Source organism: Onychostoma macrolepis, chromosome 20 (assembly GCF_012432095.1).
Source record: "Onychostoma macrolepis isolate SWU-2019 chromosome 20, ASM1243209v1, whole genome shotgun sequence".
Classification (NCBI taxonomy): domain Eukaryota; kingdom Metazoa; phylum Chordata; class Actinopteri; order Cypriniformes; family Cyprinidae; genus Onychostoma; species Onychostoma macrolepis.
In genome coordinates, this window is record NC_081174.1 from 7204472 (window position 1) to 7222736 (window position 18265).

Here is an 18265-nt window from a genome sequence, read left to right on the forward strand (position 1 = left end):
TATATATAAAACACTTCCTGTGTGTTTTTTTTTTTTACAACTGAAGATGTTTGTATAAACACTTAAACACTGTCTTGTTGTATATTTTAATGTAGTGCAGCAATTTTTTTAATCAAGAAACAAGTTTGTTAGAACATGATATTGATATTAAAAAGCAAAATCTACATTTTTTTTTCTTTGCTTGAATAAAATATTTCTTAACTGCCCGTGTTTTCGACAATAAATTATCTTTGAAATATTTAAAGCTCCCTCAGATGTGGATCGGTCAGATCAGGGGATTCTTGAAGATGCACCCATTTATCTTTACTAATAGCTGTTTCAGTGATGTAACCTCAGTCCCACCAGGGGCCTTGAATCTGCCCCTCCCACACAAGGGCCACAATGGAGCGAAAGCGTTCGGTGTGTGAGGATGGAGAGAGAAGCCTTGATCAGCATGTATAATACATGCTGCATGTAAACACCCACAGAGGGAGATCAAGGAACCGCTCTCACTGTGTCTTTTTTTGGACATGGGGATCCTTCCTCTAAGAGCTGTAACCGGTTGCTAAGCAACACACAGGATCTGGTACTGTATGTCAATGGCATTGTAGCTTTGATTTACAGTAGAACTCCAACAGCTATATCAGCTAAACCAGCTGTAATGAGCGTTTCTCATTACAGAACGGAAAGGTGTTGAAATGAGCTAATAACTTGGGTATTCTCTTGTGTTTCTCAGTAATCTAAAACAAAACAAGGAATGATGCTTGATTTATTTATTTATTTGTTTTTACACAGAAGTAAATTTAAAAAAAATAAATAAATAAATGCTTGATTGTAAGATGTGAATTTGAAACCATGTGCTCCAATGGGTAGCATGCTTAAAACAGTAGTAAACTGTACCCTAAACCCAATGAATAGTGTTAACAAAAGCAAATGTGAGATAAAAACACATTTGCTAAAGCAACCATGTCATTTTAGCTTCTTTGTACAAGTCTTTGTGCTTTATCACAAATTGCGTTGCACAGGACTCATACCAGAGTGATCTGCATCTCAAATGCAATGTGTACCGGGTGAACTTACGAGCAAGTTTACTATGTAAGACGTCATACATCTTACTGTTTATGTGATGCTAACATCAAAATGTATTAGCTTACAATTCATGCACTATGGTAAAAGGGTTCTGAGGTCATAACACAGCACTGTGAAAATGCCCTTTTATTAATCAGTCTGCTACTATATAATTTGTTTAAAAAGGAAAATAAGTTGTTGGTGTTTTCCTACCATAGTGTTCATTTCAGCTGGAAACTCCAGAATTGTATGCATAAGTATGTTTTTGGAGTTTGGCAAAAAAAATTGTACGTTTTTCTAATACATTGTTGAATAATTACACCTTGTTTCTCAATAATGTTTCCTGTAACTACATTTTAAAGGGGGGAAATCCCATTAAAAACTAAAACTAAAAACAAATAAAAGATAAAAAAAGATAAAATCTTTTATAAAAAGATAATTATAAAAATACAAATTAAATGTTATACATCTAAATGAGCACATACAATTACTAGTAATAATAAAGTTCTTTAAAACAATAAAAGAGCTTCAAGTAGTGAACGATCAGAAGAACTAAGTCATCTCTAAGGACACTCACACTCGAACAGCAGTGCAGCATGGGAGACCTGTGTCAGCACACCACAGCTTTATATGCCCTGTGGCTGCACAAGGAAGATATGTGTGTCTGCTCAGTGTCTCTCAGTGGTCCTGCTTTCTTTCTGGCCAGCTGCTGGGAAGCACTGAAGACGTTATCATGCCTGTCTACTCCACACACACACACACACACACACACACACCAGCTGGGTCTGTCCCTGGATCCCACACTTTGGAATCAGGCTCTAGCACATTCAGGTTGAGGTTATGTCACACCTGTGCTGCATTTAAGTGGATACAAGCTTTGTGTAACTGGATATTATGCACAAAAGATGTCTGTTAATATGTGACAAAAGTAGGAGTGTAAAAAAGTATAGAGAAACATTTTTTATGTTACATTCATTTAACTAAAACTACAGGAAAAACAGCAATAATGTGAAATATTATTATAATTTAAAATAATGATTATTACAATTTAAACAATTTTAATATATTTTAAAATGTATTCCTGTGATGCAAAGTTGTATTTTCAGCATAATTTTCAGTCTTCAGTGTTACTGAAGTGTATTATCAATATTTAAAAGTGTTTTTGCCATTTTTGTAATGTTAATTGTGACAAATAACTTTTTTTTTTATCTTACCCCAAACATTTGAATTGTATCACATTTTCCACAAAAATATTTAGCAGCATAACTGTATTCAACACTGATAATGCCAATAATTATTTCTTGAGCAGCAAATCAGCATATTACAATAAGCTTCATGTGACACTGAAGACTGGAGTATTGATGCTGAAACTTCAGATTTGAGATGACAAAAATAAATTACATTTTAAAATATATTAAAATAGAAAACATTTATCTAAATTGTAATAATATGTCACTGTAGTACTGTTTTTTACATAAGAGACTTTAAAAAATCTTAATGATTCCAAACTTTTTAACTGTATACAGTATAAAAGTAGCTTTAGAAATAATCTTCAGATGGAATCAAGAGACATACTGTAGGAGATTTGTACAAACTTTGCAGAGCAACCCAGATTTCCAAGATTTCCCAATGTCCTAAATTTGATCAGTGACTTTGTACTTTGTAGTAAATGTAAACTTTCTTCCTTTTATCAGGACAATAGAGGTGGATGGGAGAAAGGGAAAATAGGGTTGGGACATGATGACCCAGTCCAAAGACAAACCCCAAACCCTGTGAGCCAGTTCTTACCAAGAACAAGTGCAGTTAATTCCACATCACTGCTCAGACACTCAAGCCAATTTCGCCCATCATAAAATACATTGCTTCAGAACAAAAGCTCTGTTTTGGCTGCTGATATTATGACATCTGTTGTGGTGATTTATTGAAACATTTCTTCACAAGGATGAATGACCAGACAGATTTGAAGAAATTTAGCATTACGTCACTTGCTCACCAATGGATCCTCTGCAGTGAATGGGTGCCGTCAGAATGAGAGTCCAAACAGCTGATAAAAACATCACAATTATTCATAAGTATTCCACACCACTCCAGTCCATCAATTAATACGTAACATCAATTGTTAAATTTGAATATTTGTAATAAACAAATCCATTATTATTCCAGCTAAAATACAAGCCCTGTATCTATAATATTGATTCCTCCAGTGAAAAAGTCATCTTGTCTGAATCAGAAGAGAAATATGCACATATTCAGCACAGTTTACAAGCAAAAAAAAAAAAAAAATGTCCAAAACTGTTCTAAACAAATATGTCGGTTAATTTCTATATGAGAGGACAACAGGAGATTGACTTTTTCTTTAGTGGAAGCGTTATTATGCATTATGGACTGGTATTTTGACCAGAAACAATGGTTTATGGATTTATTACAAACACACAGCTTATTACATCACAAGACATTAATTGATGGACTGGAGTGGTGTGGATTACTTGTGGATTATTATGACGTTTTTATCAGCTGTTTGGACTATCATTCTGATGGCACCCATTCACTGCAGATGATCCATTGGTAAGCAAGTGATGTAATGCTACATTTCTCCAAATCGGTTCAGATTTTTTTCATTTCTCCAAACATATTCATCTACATCTTAGATGACCCAAGGGAGTGGGGGGATTAGTACCTTTAGTATAGTAATGAAATACAATACAATTAAGTACTTTACATCCCTGACACAACATTTTAGTTATTTTGTTACATTTTGTAAGTTATTTTGTAGACAAAATAATATGGAAATTACAGTAACTTAAATGTTTAACAGCCTATGTGAGTTTCTTTCTAAACTTACAAATTGTACAATACAGGATTAGAAATATAAAACATGCTAGTGTAAGGTCCACGCAATTGGCCCAAGGAAGGTTATCCAAAGGTGGCTGAAGGTTTTTTGCATGTTCAGTCTTTTCAGCGCGCAAAGTTATTAAATTTAGGTTAAATTCAAATCTGACTCCATTTTAGTATCTAATCTGACTCCATTTTATTATGACCTCTAATTTAGATTGAAGTGCCAATTGATTATTTGTTCATTTCTAATTATTATTATTATTATTATGACATTTGATTATTCTAGTTAAGTCTTTAATGTTATTGTACTCGTTCATTCGGGTGCTCGTGTAGCTCAAAGATATCGCTTCGGCCGTTAGCGTACCTTACAGTCACATTCTCATCAGTCTTGGTTATTAGACAGAGGTAATTGGCTTGGTAATATGCTTGCTCATTCTAAAAGTACCTTTAATTAGCCCCCATAGATTTGTACACACTTGAATAAAGCAATACTATTTCTAGTCAGAGGTCACGACCACTACTACAGATATAAGCCGACCAACATTACTTTCCCTGATAGTAGCTTTGGCATGGTCATGCCATGGTTTCCCCATGTACACTTAGCTAGAATAATATTACAATAAACAAGAGGTTAGGCTCACCCTATTTAGGTTGGTCGAACAACATCCAGTTGACCTAAACGGAAATTCCATATAAGCCCTTACAATCTAAGTACACTTGAACTAATACCAAGTGTTAGCTGGATCTCTAAAGATACAGTTGGTGTGCCCTATGCTCCATCTCAACTGAATCTTAGTCCATTACTAACCTGACTCAGGAAATGCGGTAACAAGGATACAACGTAATCTACTAGAGTCAATAATTACAGAGTAAATCAGAATAAAATCAAATGTAACAATTTATTATCAGTCAGGTAAATATGTATAATGCCAATTATACAGCCAATTCAAAGACATCAAATCAATACAAGACATCAAAATCTCAAAGATGAATCTTCATGTGCGAACACACTTCATATCACGGGCTCATTCCAGCTAGAGAAAGGCTACGATATTTTGCAACATTTCCTTAAGTACTTCAGACCAAAACCATCGTCCCCCGAGATGGAGACAGAAACTAGCAATTGGAATTTGCACTGATCAAGTAGAGTTATCACCTTTTGGGACAGAAGGTAATTTGCATGAAAGACACTGAGAACTGACCTCTACAGCGTGCAAAATATCTCTAAACTCTTGTATTACCTTTTAGTTTACTTCTTGTAAGAATGAGACCATTGTACCAGACGCCCTGAGACAATTCAAATGATACCAAACATGACTGTAAATACCACTTGCATTCATGTAGAACATTATATTCTACTATTGACCATTCTGAGTGAGCTGAGTGAAGGGAAGGATGGGTGAGGGGAAGGAAGGGGATGAAAAGGAACTGATGCATATGTGAGAGAGGCGTTTTCCCGCATTTTCTCTCAGTGGGATGTGGAGACAGATGTCTGTATGTTAATACACCGTGTTGGTGTTGTCCATCTCAGAAGTTCAAAGTGTCTGAGGTTCTGTAATTCTTACACTAGTTTTTAATGTGCTATACGGTTAAATTTTAATTAAGTCCACTAGTTGACGATAACTCAATGTTTATTTTCTAACTGTCTGCACACTGACAAAAACTTTGACGCTTTTGGCACTCTGTCAAAACTATTATAGCACTGTGACAATCTCTGGCTTTTGTAGCTAAGCAACTACCCAACAAAACGCATACCAGTTCTCAATGCAAACCATCTTTTGCAACTCTCTTGATGTAAACTTTTTGCTTATGAGAGAGAAATCAAGCATCTCAATATGTTTTTTGTTTTTTTTTAAATAAAAAAGCAATATTTTATAAAGGATAGACTGCAGTGATGTGACCAAACTGTTGTTCTATTAAAAAAAAAAAAAAAGAAGAAAGCCATCATCCTAAGAGCACTAAGATGAATTAAAATAATCTCTGTGATTGAAGCTTCTGCTCTGATCTTTGGCCCAAAACATGAGAGAAACAGGACATAAAAGTGGACCTCAGCCTACGTATTGGTCAACGTAAATCAAGAAAACAGTGTTTTTGTGCTAATGGTTATAGTAAATATATGGAATGTCAAACACAACATGACATCAAATGTCAAATACATGATTAATTATTGCTATAGTTTGCTAGCACACAACTTAAGAATCCACCTTAAAACCTAAAATTGTTTGCCGTTTTCCTACGAGATCTCTAACAAAGATAGAGTTTCACAATACATATGGACTCTGTTCGTAGTAAGTGTTGTCATTTCAAATGGCTATATGTGCAACATGCAAAAATTGGCTCCTTTACAATATAGCAATATTCCCCATGAGCTGATCTAGTGTATTTATACTAGGCAATGAATTGTAGTGTCTCAATAGCCAGAAAAAAACTAAGCCAGCACTCCTGGGATTCCACCCATGTGAGCAAGGTAATGAAGTTGTCACATTAAGATCGAGAGACTTTGCAGCTCACATCTGAGCGAAACATTGAGCCCTCTAGCAAAGCCCAGTGCTACATGAGTTACAGCTTTAGTTATTTTATAAATGTATAAATGTGCAAAATCTTTGTGTTTTTCATCCCTAGAGCCTATAATGTTGCAATAACAGCAGGACGGGTCACTCCAGAAATGTTGGCGAAAGGTCTCTAGTATCACAGAATCTGAAGATGACAATATACGTACTGTCTGATGAAACACAGATAAATATCCTTGAAGAAGCAACAGGAGTCTAATAAGTGTCTGGCACTGAAGACATTTCTAACTGCTCTTTTGAGGTCAATGTTATAGGCTTATGGGTACATTCATCTGATAACAACCAGTTTCAAAACAACTCTTCACATATCACACAAATCATTTAATCGTACTATTATTATTCTATAGCTTCAGCATCATCAAGCAGAAAAAATCCTAAGCCCAAAGAAAATATCAAAAACATCTTATCCAATCCTAGAACAAGAACTTCAAACTCCATTTAAAATCTACTATACATGTACAAGCAGTATAATAATAATGATATATAATGACAAAAGAAATGCATATAATTGTTTTATGCTGTTTGTGTTGACAGATGTTCACATTTTTATCACTTTAACTATGTTTTCCAGGTGTGACAGACTTATTTTTAAATAGTGCGGCTTTTCCAGTAGCAAGCTATTTTTTCCAACAATGAGCAGCGTAGTGTGACAAACAGCTATTGCGATTTTTAATGTTACACTGTATTGCACACAGCTTTAAACCAAGCAAACAGAAGCAATAATCAAACGCGCTCTCTTAGTACACCCTCTATCAAGCAGCACTGAAAATCTGAATCAGTTTGTTTGGACAGTTCATTTAAAAAAGAAAGAAAGAAAGAGATAACCAACAATCATCCTATAAATGGCTTATTTATTGATAGTCCTTGTGCTGTGCTGAAAACCCTTTACCTGATTTGGTATTCCTGGTCAAAAATGGATGACTTTTAGAAAATTGCTTGTAAATCTCTCTTTACGCTATATTATCACCAAATCTGCACATTGGTTGTGGTTTTGTGGATAATTTTGGCAATGCTCACTCAAAAACTGAGGTGCATAAGCGCAGAATATTGGGGCCTATAATCAATCAATGCAAAATACATAAGAAACCTGTGCTAACTGAAAGAAAACAAGTTGATAAAAAGCTTAAATCCAATATTTTGTAATAATATAGCATAACATGTATAAGCAATTTTTTTGTAGGCCAGTTATTTTTAACCAGGAATGCCACAAGTGTAACAAGGTAGGGAAAAAATAATCTCGAAAAGTACAAAAATTATCATTAAAACTGCAGGGAATTTTGTATACCCTGTGTGTGCAAAGTCAGTAAGTTTTATTCCGATGTTATAAAATTAATTAGCATTAACTAGCAAAAAGAGAATTCACAAAATGTGGGTTAAGCTGAACATCCAGTAAAAATAATGTTTTTTTTTTTTTTTTTCATTGAGTAAACATTTCTTCTTTTTTCCCAGAAAAATAACCCATAAATGAATTATATATTTTTTTGGCTAGATGAGGAAACTGGTTTGCTGAACCACATTTTTTTAGGGGAAAAAGTACATTTCTGGAAAATAAATAAATATTAGACTGATCTTTTCGACAACATGTTTAAAGACTCCAGAGAATCAATAAAATCAATAATTAAGAGAATGCTGAAAATGTCTCAAGAAAGAGTAAACAAGCTCTACCATCTGCTGCCTGCTTGACATTTGACTGCTCACGGCCCTGTCCCGCTAACAGGCCTCTCTCGTATGGCCGCTTCCTGGTGGAATCTTGTCTTCCCACGTGAACGTGACACGCAGCCTATTGAAAACCGGCAGGGCACTTGGCAAAAGAGCAGGAAATGGAGGGGACTCTTCAGTCAGTGGCCAAAGGACAGACAAGAACAGGCCTGTTTTAACCCACATGAAACTGTCTTTCCACTCCACCAATAAAAATTCAAAGCAATTCAAAGGTGCAAAAATGGAAGAAAAAAAAATCTGTCATTTGTGAACCATTATTTAAGTCCAAGCCTATGTGACTTTCCTTCTTCTGTGAACACAAACTGAGCTTCTCTTTCCATACAATGGAATTGAATGGGAACAGTGGCTTTGAAACCCCAGAAATACATATATATATATATATATATGCAACACCATGCAACCTTCCTCTAAAGCCATATGATTGTTATCCAGTTTTTACTGAAAAAAAGAGAAGCTTGGACATTCTGCTAAATAACTTCTTTCTTTTCCACAGAATAAATGCAAGTCTGACAGGTTTGGAATGACATGAGGGTGAGTAAATGAAGACAGAATTGACATTTTTGAGTGAACCGCTATATCTCCATAAAAGCTGACAACATGTTTCAATATGAAATCAACAAGTCAAACCAAGGAAGAGTTTCTACATTAAAATATCGACTCTTATATCTGTTCAAACTGCATGTTTGTGTTTGGTTACAATGTAATAACATTGTTACAAATATGTTACTACACATGAACTATGTTCATGCAGCACTGAGCTGGATATTTGTGAGCTAACAATTGAACTTTTATTTTAAAGGGAATATTATAGGACATTTTCTGAATAAGTAAGGGATGATGTACTGTCAAGCAGTCATAGACTTTGCTAAACCCTATTTAGAGAGGATTCTGCCTCAACTTTGATCTCAGCCCGCCTAAAAATCAGCAATTAACTCAGTTGTAAGCAAAATCTGTGATTATGTAATCTCTATTCATGTCTGCTGAAAACAGCAGCTGCAGTAACTAACCTCAAATCTGAGGTTATTTTATTCTGAAACCTCCCGTTGAAAGTTGTTAACCAGTATTAAAGTTCATTGCATGAAGTATTATCCTTCTCTAAATGGTGGACACAGTCAAAGATGACAGGCTGGCAATGATTGGCATGGAGTGCTGCCCTGCACACAGCTGTCAGATGCACGCGCTCTTATCTAAACACTTTCCTTTCAAGTGGAACAACAATAAAATGCTACCATAATATGTACCTTTATTAATACACATCTACTGAGAGACAGATGTCAGATTATATTATGTTATTTATTTTTTATTCAAATTTCATTTCTAAAACATGATTCAGATTTGCACATAGGGATAGTTCACCCAAAAATGAGTTTTTGTGTTTACCATATTTGTTCTAATCATAAATGTTTGTATGTGACTAAATAACTAAATTAAATGTATATTCAGAGTTTGGTTAATCTTAAAAAAAATATATATATATGAAGATGTTTTTGATTAAACCTGAGCATTTTCTGTCACTATGGGGTCTTTATGGGTGAGTAAATGAGGACAGATTTTTCATTTTCAGATGAACTAATCTATTAAGCCAAAAATATTCCTTTGAAATATAAAAAAATATGAAAAATAAATATTAAAATAAGTATGGCAAGACACTACAGTTTTTTTCATGGACTGTTCAATTTGGGTCTATTCATAATGTGTTGTTTCAGACCAGTGGAAAGTAAACATCCACAATACTCAAAGTGTTTATTTTATTGCACTTGTTCTATTTGCGTTTGCAGATTTCAATTGCATTACACATCTTTAAAAGGCCGTTTTCTCAAAAGTATTCTTTTTTTCCTGTACTGAGCCAGAAATCACCACTTCAGTAGCACTTACATACAGCAAATTTGACTATTTTATTCCTATCTACATTCTGATATTTTTACAGAGGAATTTGTTCATATATCATTTGCCTGATTTTATGCATATGCATTTATGCATTTAGCAAATGCTTTTTCCCAAAGCGACTCACAATAGAGAAACAAAAACAATTTAACAAAAAATGAAAAATGTGACTGAAAATGTATACCAATATCTAAATATTGACTTGATGCATTTACAATAATCAGTAGTCCATTATATAGCTTTCCACTTATTAAACAAAAGCATATCTATGGAGAGCTCTCAGGTCTTGAATTTTTGATTAGTTTTGTATTTTAGACCTGTGTAAAATACAAAACTTTGTATTGCATTATTGTAGCTCAAACAGTAGTGCGTGTCACTAGCAACGCTAAGGTCATAGGTTCCATTCACAGGGAATGAACCGACTACTTATGCATTTAGCAAATGCTTTTATGCAAAGCAACTTACAATAGAGGAACAAAACCAATTCAACAAAGAAAAATGTGACTATACCAATATCTAAATATACACTTGAAGCATTTATTTCTTTCTTAATACAATAATCAATAGTCCATTTATACAGCTTTCCACTTATTATACAAAAACATTTATATGGAGAGTTCTCATGTCTACAATTTGTGATCAGATTTGTAATTTAGACCTTGTAGCATGAAGCTACATCGAAGTAGCATTTTTGCATTTTAACGTTAAGTTCATGGGTTTGATTCCCAAGGAATGGACTGACTGTATTTGTATTTATCTAAAGCGACTCACAATAGAGGAACAAAAACAACTTGTCACTGACTAAAATGTATACCAATATCTAAATGTTTGATGCATTTCTTTCTTCTTTGATAGAACGAACAATAGTCCATTGAATGCTGCAATTCACTTATCAGAATAAAATATTTCAGAGAGATGTGTAATACTCTGTGTACAATGCCTGCTGGCGGTTGAAGAATCTTTGTACTTCTTTTCAGCTCGATTTGACACAATCGAAGCAGCTACACTGACCCTTCTTGGTAATTATCTGCTGAGTCATTAAGAAGAGCCGGGGTAAGGGCAGATGTCACGATCTATGGCCCGATGTGTCATCAGGCTTTTGTAAATCTAAATATAAATGCACACAGAGGAGAGAACAGCCTGCATCATCTGCTTCATTACGGTGGAGATTCACAGTATTATAGAGGATTCGAGTGGAGCAGAGCTGGTCGCCACCCACTCCTGTTAGCTGCCACCCACCCACCTACACACACACACACACACACACACATACACACATACACACAATCATAGGCTTAATTATTGGCGGTTAATCACAATTCCATCAAATGGCAAACAGGCTGCTGACTATACACACTGCAAAAACCTCCACACACACTCATAGAGTCCATGATCTTTCCTGAATCCCAGAAACACCAGCACCATTCTGAGGAATGTGATGAACGAAAAGGGAAACACATGCGCATTCGCACCCTCGCACGCACACGCACGGTATCCATGGAAACAAGCGGGAGAGCGGCCCGTCCCACTCTCTTCTGTGGACCGATAGAGGAGGATGAGAAAGAGAAAGGAAGAATGAAAGAGATGCAAAATACAGAGCGAGAACAACGGAGACAGAAATAAAGCAGAGAAACCCAGAAAGAGCTGCAACGCATCACTTTGGAAGGAATAATACATGAAATCAGGCTCAGGTTCTGTTACAGACAGTATCAGCACACAGTTCAGCGTGTGTATGACTGGTATCCCCGATCAGAACTCAAAGCCAAATGCTGCCTTGACACCCAACAGCTGAACCGGTGGGAAACACTGCACTGCACCACAGCACTAATGTATACAGCATCCAGGAAACCCCCTCTTGTGTGCACTGAATACTAATACTACAATATGATTGGCTAGCACTGATATACGACCTGTGTTCTCAAGCAAAGCTGTGTCATACATATGGCTTGGATGCTCTTATGAAGTTTCCTAGAAAGGAAAATCGAGCAGCTTCTTGTACAGTGAAAGAGTAGAAGGAGGTACCATGGTACAGTGAGGTAATCAGAAAGTAATATCATGATATTGTAATATTTTAAATGGTTCTGTATGATCACTTTATTAATACACCATAGCATTTGCAAAGTACACCAATCTATGTCAAAGAATACCATGGAATTACCTGTATTAAAAAATACATTGTACTCATTACTTTTGCATTATAAATATTCACTACTATCCAAAGCGACTTACATTGCTCTACAGTTTGAGTTACATGCTCGTAATTAAAAACACAAACTATTGTTGAGTTACCATTAAAACAAAACAAAAAGGTTACATGACAATCTACTAACCAAAAGTAGTTCATAAATATTAACTATATAATATATGATTTAATTAAAAATGTTATAGAAATTGGATATAAAACTAAAAATATAATATTATTCATATTTCATATATAATAATAATAATATTAATACATTTAAATTGAATAAATATATAATCAATACATTATTTAAAATTAATCATAAATAAAGTGTATACACACACAGACACACACACACACACACATATATATATATATATTACTGTTGAATCAATCAATCAATTTTAAACCATATTAATTACACAAACCAAACTGACAAACTGACACACATTATGTGATAATCAAAGAGTGATGCAGCTTGTAAATCATTTTGTCACACTACTCATTGGAAAAAGTAGTTGTTTCTGAAAAACTGGAATGTTACTTTGGTACTTAGTCGATACTAAAATAATAACAGGTGGCTTTTGCTGACGTGTGTTTGCGCACATGCTCTGTGGAGAGCTTTCACATCTCAAATCTGAATTGTAAATTTAAGAAAAAGATTTGTGAATTATGCCTTATAATTTACAATGACCAAGGTCATGGATTCGATTCCCAGGGAATTAACTGACAACGTTTATATTTATGTATCTAGCAGACACTTTTATCCAAAACGACTCACAATAGAAGAAAGCAATTTGTCACAGAAAAACGTGACTGAAATTGCATACCAATATTTAAATGTTTACTTGAAATAAGACATTTTGAAATACATCCCAGTATTTTTGTCCATACAATGAAAGTCAATAAGGTCTAGTGCCATTTGGACCCCACAGGTTTTGGACAACATGAGGGTCAGTCATTGATGAAGAATTTTAATTTTGGGGGAACTATACCTTTAAGTAGTAGCTGCTAATTTTAGTTAGTGAACCCCAACACTGCAATGGTATGTATCCTAAAACCACTGTACTGCCATGGTACAGTACATGTCCAAAAAACCTGGTGTTACTATGGTGAATGTCAAGAAAAAGAAAAAAGGAAGCAAGTACTGTATGTAAGTACATTGCACTACCATGGTGCATGTCCAATACAAACATGGTAATAATGTATTACATTTTGTTCTTGGCAGCCTACTTAATTTTTGTACAGTTTTTAAAGTTTCATTGTGTGCGTAACATGCACATATTTTTGTATATATTGTGTGTATGACTTTTCATTTTGGTTTCATTTTGCCAGCATAATACACTAAGATCCATGCAGGTGAGAACATTGTGTTTCCGGCTGGTCTGAGTCGTGATCGAGTGCGTGCTTGAGATTCTGAGCACTATCTTTTAGAAAAGCACAGGTCCAGTGCAGCACACACAGAGTCTTTGGTCTACAAACGCTTCTCGTGCGAGTTACGCAATGACAGAGGTAGAGCGGCAATATTTACCCAGTCTTGCTCACTTGGACACATAATCTCATTCACACTGTCACACACAGTCTAACACACACGCGCACACACACACACACACACGCAAGTGTGTGAGAGGTGCTGAGGGCTGTCAAGATGCTCGGCCCCTGCAGTGTGGAGAGTTTCGAGTGAGCTGCAGACGCAGCAGACGTTTAGCTCAGTGTGTAACAGAGCGGCCAAGGGAGAACGACAGCGCAAGAAACCATGAATCTTCATCAGCGAACCCCAGCGACAGGGTTCCACACCGCTTCGCGTACCGACAAGCCTGGACTGAGAACTGTAGACAACCTCAAGTTCGCCTCCTACCGTGCCACACGCAAACGCACGGGTACTCAATGTGCTCCGTGTGGCTTCTGGCATGTCCTCGCGTGAAGGATGCCCCACCGTCAGGCAGCAGAGCATAAAATCACATCTCTCCACATGGAGAAGGTTGCAATATTGCTAGGCAACGTTCCTGGCCTCTCCGGTTTGAAAATAGAGGTACAACCTGTGCCCGCCACACTTGAGCAGATGTTAATGTCTCCATTGAATTAGAAGATCATGTCACGGACACCTGTACCTAAATCCTGCACGTGTAGAAACGAGATACAGACCTACAGCAGTTTACACGTCAAACTGAAAAACGACGTTCTGGATTAAGTCCCAAGCACACAACCAACTCCTCAGCACATCTTCATTCATTTCTCAGAGCAACTGGTTCTTCAGTGATACCGAATTTTTTTGTTCGGACTTACCTCTGTGCAGGAAGCATCACATACAAGTCTTCTTCAAACCATCCCAGAAAACCAGAAGACAGTTATGAGAGAGAGAGAGAGTCAGGAAAATTCACACATACACACGGGCTGATAGTCCAAGCAGCCTGGGAAAAAAAAAAAAAAACAGCTACTCTCTGTCTTTTCCCGTTTTTCCGTTGTTCCCCCCTCTCTCTCTCTCTGCTGTCTCTCTTTCCCGTCGCCTCCCCAAGAGCAGAGGAGTGGAGAGGAGAGGAGAGCCGATCTCCCCAGCGCTGGTGTTAAGCTGTGCGTTTAGAGCTCCTCTGCAGCGATCTCGGCATCTTCCACGGACTCCACTGGCACACGGCAAAACATGGAGCCAGATACCGGATTCAGGATTCTTGATTGCTACTGGCCCCTGCTCACTCTGGAATACTAATCTGTATTCCTCTTATTTCATCTGTATCATCTGTCATCCTATTCTGCTCTCACTGTAAATGTCAAAACCATGCCTCATATCCAATCGAGGGGAAAAATCGATCCTGTTAAAAAAGGAATCCTCTTTCTCGTATGATCATGATGATGATGGTGATGATGTCACTGTTTCAGTTTTTTCATTTCTGCATCATTGTCACCACAGATGGAAGAGGACGCAACCTGAGATGGCCACATTAGGAAGCCCATAATTTCCCTTTGGGAAACACATTAGCGCACAGGAGAGATGCTAATCACTAGGTTGTTAACAATTACAATGTGTGTTGGAGAAAAAAAGAATAGAATGTCTTGACAAGCTTATTGTAGGATCTAATTTTAAAACAAAATACAGCTGATTACAGTGTCTGGTGCTAATATGAGAGCAGGTTCGCATCTAACCGTTAGCTTAGCATTGAACTTCTGTACAGTCTTCGGTTATACTGGCAATTATACTTCAGTTATACTACATGTGCTACTATTTTTGCTTCATCAAATATTTTGGTAGTGCTGGGAGGTACAGTGAATCTGTAAAACTAAAAAAAACCTTACCTCTATGTACAAATCGCTGCATTTTCCAGTTGAAATGAACACTAGAGGCAGTAAAACTCTGACAATTTTTATTCCTTTTCACACAAAGTATGATTTACAGGGCCAGAGTTTTGGCACAATTCCTTTCACTATTTTATGTTATGACTTCTAAACAATTCTAACATGCTGCGAGATTTGAAAACTGGTACTTTTGAATGTTAGCGTCACATATAGAGCTTCATATGTATGTATTTTCTAATGCAGTAGGTTTGCTCGGTAGCTCACCCGATACAGCGTTGCACTTGCGAGGTGAAGCGCTTCGGTACAGATCCTGAAAAACTACAGTCCGACCCATGTATAAGGCAAAGTTGCATAAGCGATTGTGTTTTCATATCACTTTTGCTTTTGTTAACATTTAGGTAGATTTAGGGTTGGGTTTGGTGTAGCAACAGAGCATTAACCTTTTAGCGATACTCCCCGGGCATTTGAATTCTGAACCACCACAATATGTGCCTGAAGCAATGTAATAAAAACACTGCAATACATGCCTGAAGCAATGTAATAAAAACACTGCAATACGTGCCTGTACCAGTGGAATAAAAATATGGCCACATGTTTTAGCGCCACTTACTGAACAGTTCATCTTAGAAACTGCCACAAAATATGCAGTAAGGTACGTGTTTTACTGCCTGAAGTGTTAATTTCAGCTGGAAAGTGCATTGAACGGTATGTATAAGAGTTTTGCAAAAAATGTAAGTAGAGGTACATTTTTCAAGAATCTGTGTTGTTTATATAGCATATGTGTCCAAATTGATTTGCTATTGATTTTTCTATACTTCCATTCATTCCAGTGTATGTCTATTATCTTAGCATTGAACTTCTGTACTAACTTTAATTATACTGTCAAATTTAAAAATGATCAAGTCTGGCCTCTAGCAAACATTTTCCGTGTATTTTGCTTCACAAAATGCTGGGATAATAGTTCACATGCTTAATTAATTTAGTTGTTTGTAGCAGCAGCTAAAATTCACATGAAATCCAATTACCTAATCCAAAACCACATTCAAAACAAAAGCAAACGTGAGATAACGTCTGCTGAAGCTTGCTTCTACAAGTGTTTGATCTATTTTATTGTGACTTGTGTTTAATGCGACTCATACCCGAGTGCCCCATATCGCAAGTGCAATGCTGTACCAGGTGTGCTACTGAGCAAGTTTATTTTTTCAGAAAAGTCATACAGTACATATGAAGCTGGTTATTTGATGCATTTAATTTTCAAGAATCAGTTATGTTTATTTGTTGTATCTGTATCTGAAATCATTTGCTGTTTTTAGACTTTGATTCATGCAAATGTCGGAGACCAGAAGGGCAAACATTTGTAGAGAAGCTTTGCGTTCCTTTTTTTTCTTATGAAGTTTGATGATCTCTTACCCATAACCCTCTACAGCATAGCATTGCCCTAAGGCAACGGAAAGCTTTTCTTATGCCCCATGTTCAGTACATGTTTTTTAAATGATTGCAACCAATTAAAATGTTTGAAAAGTATCAAAGAACAGTCCAATAAGGTGTGGCAGTCACTATCAAGCACCATTTGAAGACAGGACTTCCTTTTCTGACACATGGTCACAGGAGCACATGGTGTGAGAAGAAGGCAAGATTATTTGCTTTTGCAATCTTATTTAAAATGACATGAACTGTACATAAAAAATAAAAAATAAAAATGTGTGTGTGTATGAAGGTATAGAGAAGACTTTTGTAAGGTTTTATGTTTTTTTTTATTTTATTTTGCATGTTCAGAAATTCAGTTTTTCTTTTAAAAAAGTTAGCTCCAACCCTAATCAAACACATCAGAACCAGCTAATGGATGTCTTTTAAGATCGCTAGAAAGCTACAGGCAGGTGTGTTTGATTAGGGTTGGAGCTAAACTCTGCAGGACAGTGGCCCTCCAGGACCGAAGTTTCCCAGCCCTGCACTATGATACAAACCTACAATATCAAACCTGTATCAAATACAATAAATCAATGTGTTTCAAATGTTTTTCCCTTATCACTTAATGATTTCTTGACATTTTTTGACAGATTTGTGATTTTGTATTGCTCTCTGAACATTGTCTTATGATATATGAATGGATACTTTTCTCAGTGATTCTGCACCATTGTTGCACAACATTGCCCTAAGGCAACAAAAATATATTTTTGGATGGGGGTGAGGGGTGGTAAAAAAAAAAACAGGTTATATCAATAAATTATTCCCAAATAAACCAAAAAATTATGTGAATTTTTTTTTTTTTTTTCATGTACCATCAAAATGTGTGCAGTGGTGAGACATAAACTTTGCAAGAAAGTGAAGTAGTTGGTATATTTTCACATTTTGAATTCATTATACTAGGTATTTATGATCAAAAAATGCAATGCTTTTCAAAGACTAGTGTGACAGCGGCACTATGTAGTGAATAGTGAGTAGAGTGAATGGATTAATTTTTGAACAAAATATATGCATGGATGTGTAAAGTGCAAGACTGCCTGTAACTCTTATATTGTCTGATGTACCTCAAGAGTTTAATTCCATGACAAAATGTCATGAAGAGTTTTCCTTTCTCCTTTTACAAACTGACAGCTACTGTACATCAGTCTCTTGGCATTGTTCTTGGCTTGTGCCATTACTATGGCAACCAATGTAGATATACTAGACATTGACTGCACTGTCTGAACAAATGGACTTGATTCATCACTTCCAAAATGACAGCGTGGGCAATCAGTCC

General features: G+C 36.1%; 1 protein-coding gene across 5 annotated transcripts in view; it reads right to left on the reverse strand.

Annotated features, from left to right (window-relative positions):
- Positions 1 to 18265, reverse strand: part of dlgap2b (discs, large (Drosophila) homolog-associated protein 2b) — a 135121-nt gene that overhangs the window by 104281 nt on the left and 12575 nt on the right. The window contains exon 1 of one of the 5 annotated variants that reach the window (XM_058756141.1): positions 14524 to 14777. The exons of the other annotated variants lie outside the window; for them this stretch is intronic. The gene's annotated coding sequence lies outside the window, so the exon portion shown is untranslated. Of the gene's footprint in view, positions 1 to 14523; positions 14778 to 18265 lie in introns of those variants that run through there. 5 annotated transcript variants of the gene reach the window in all.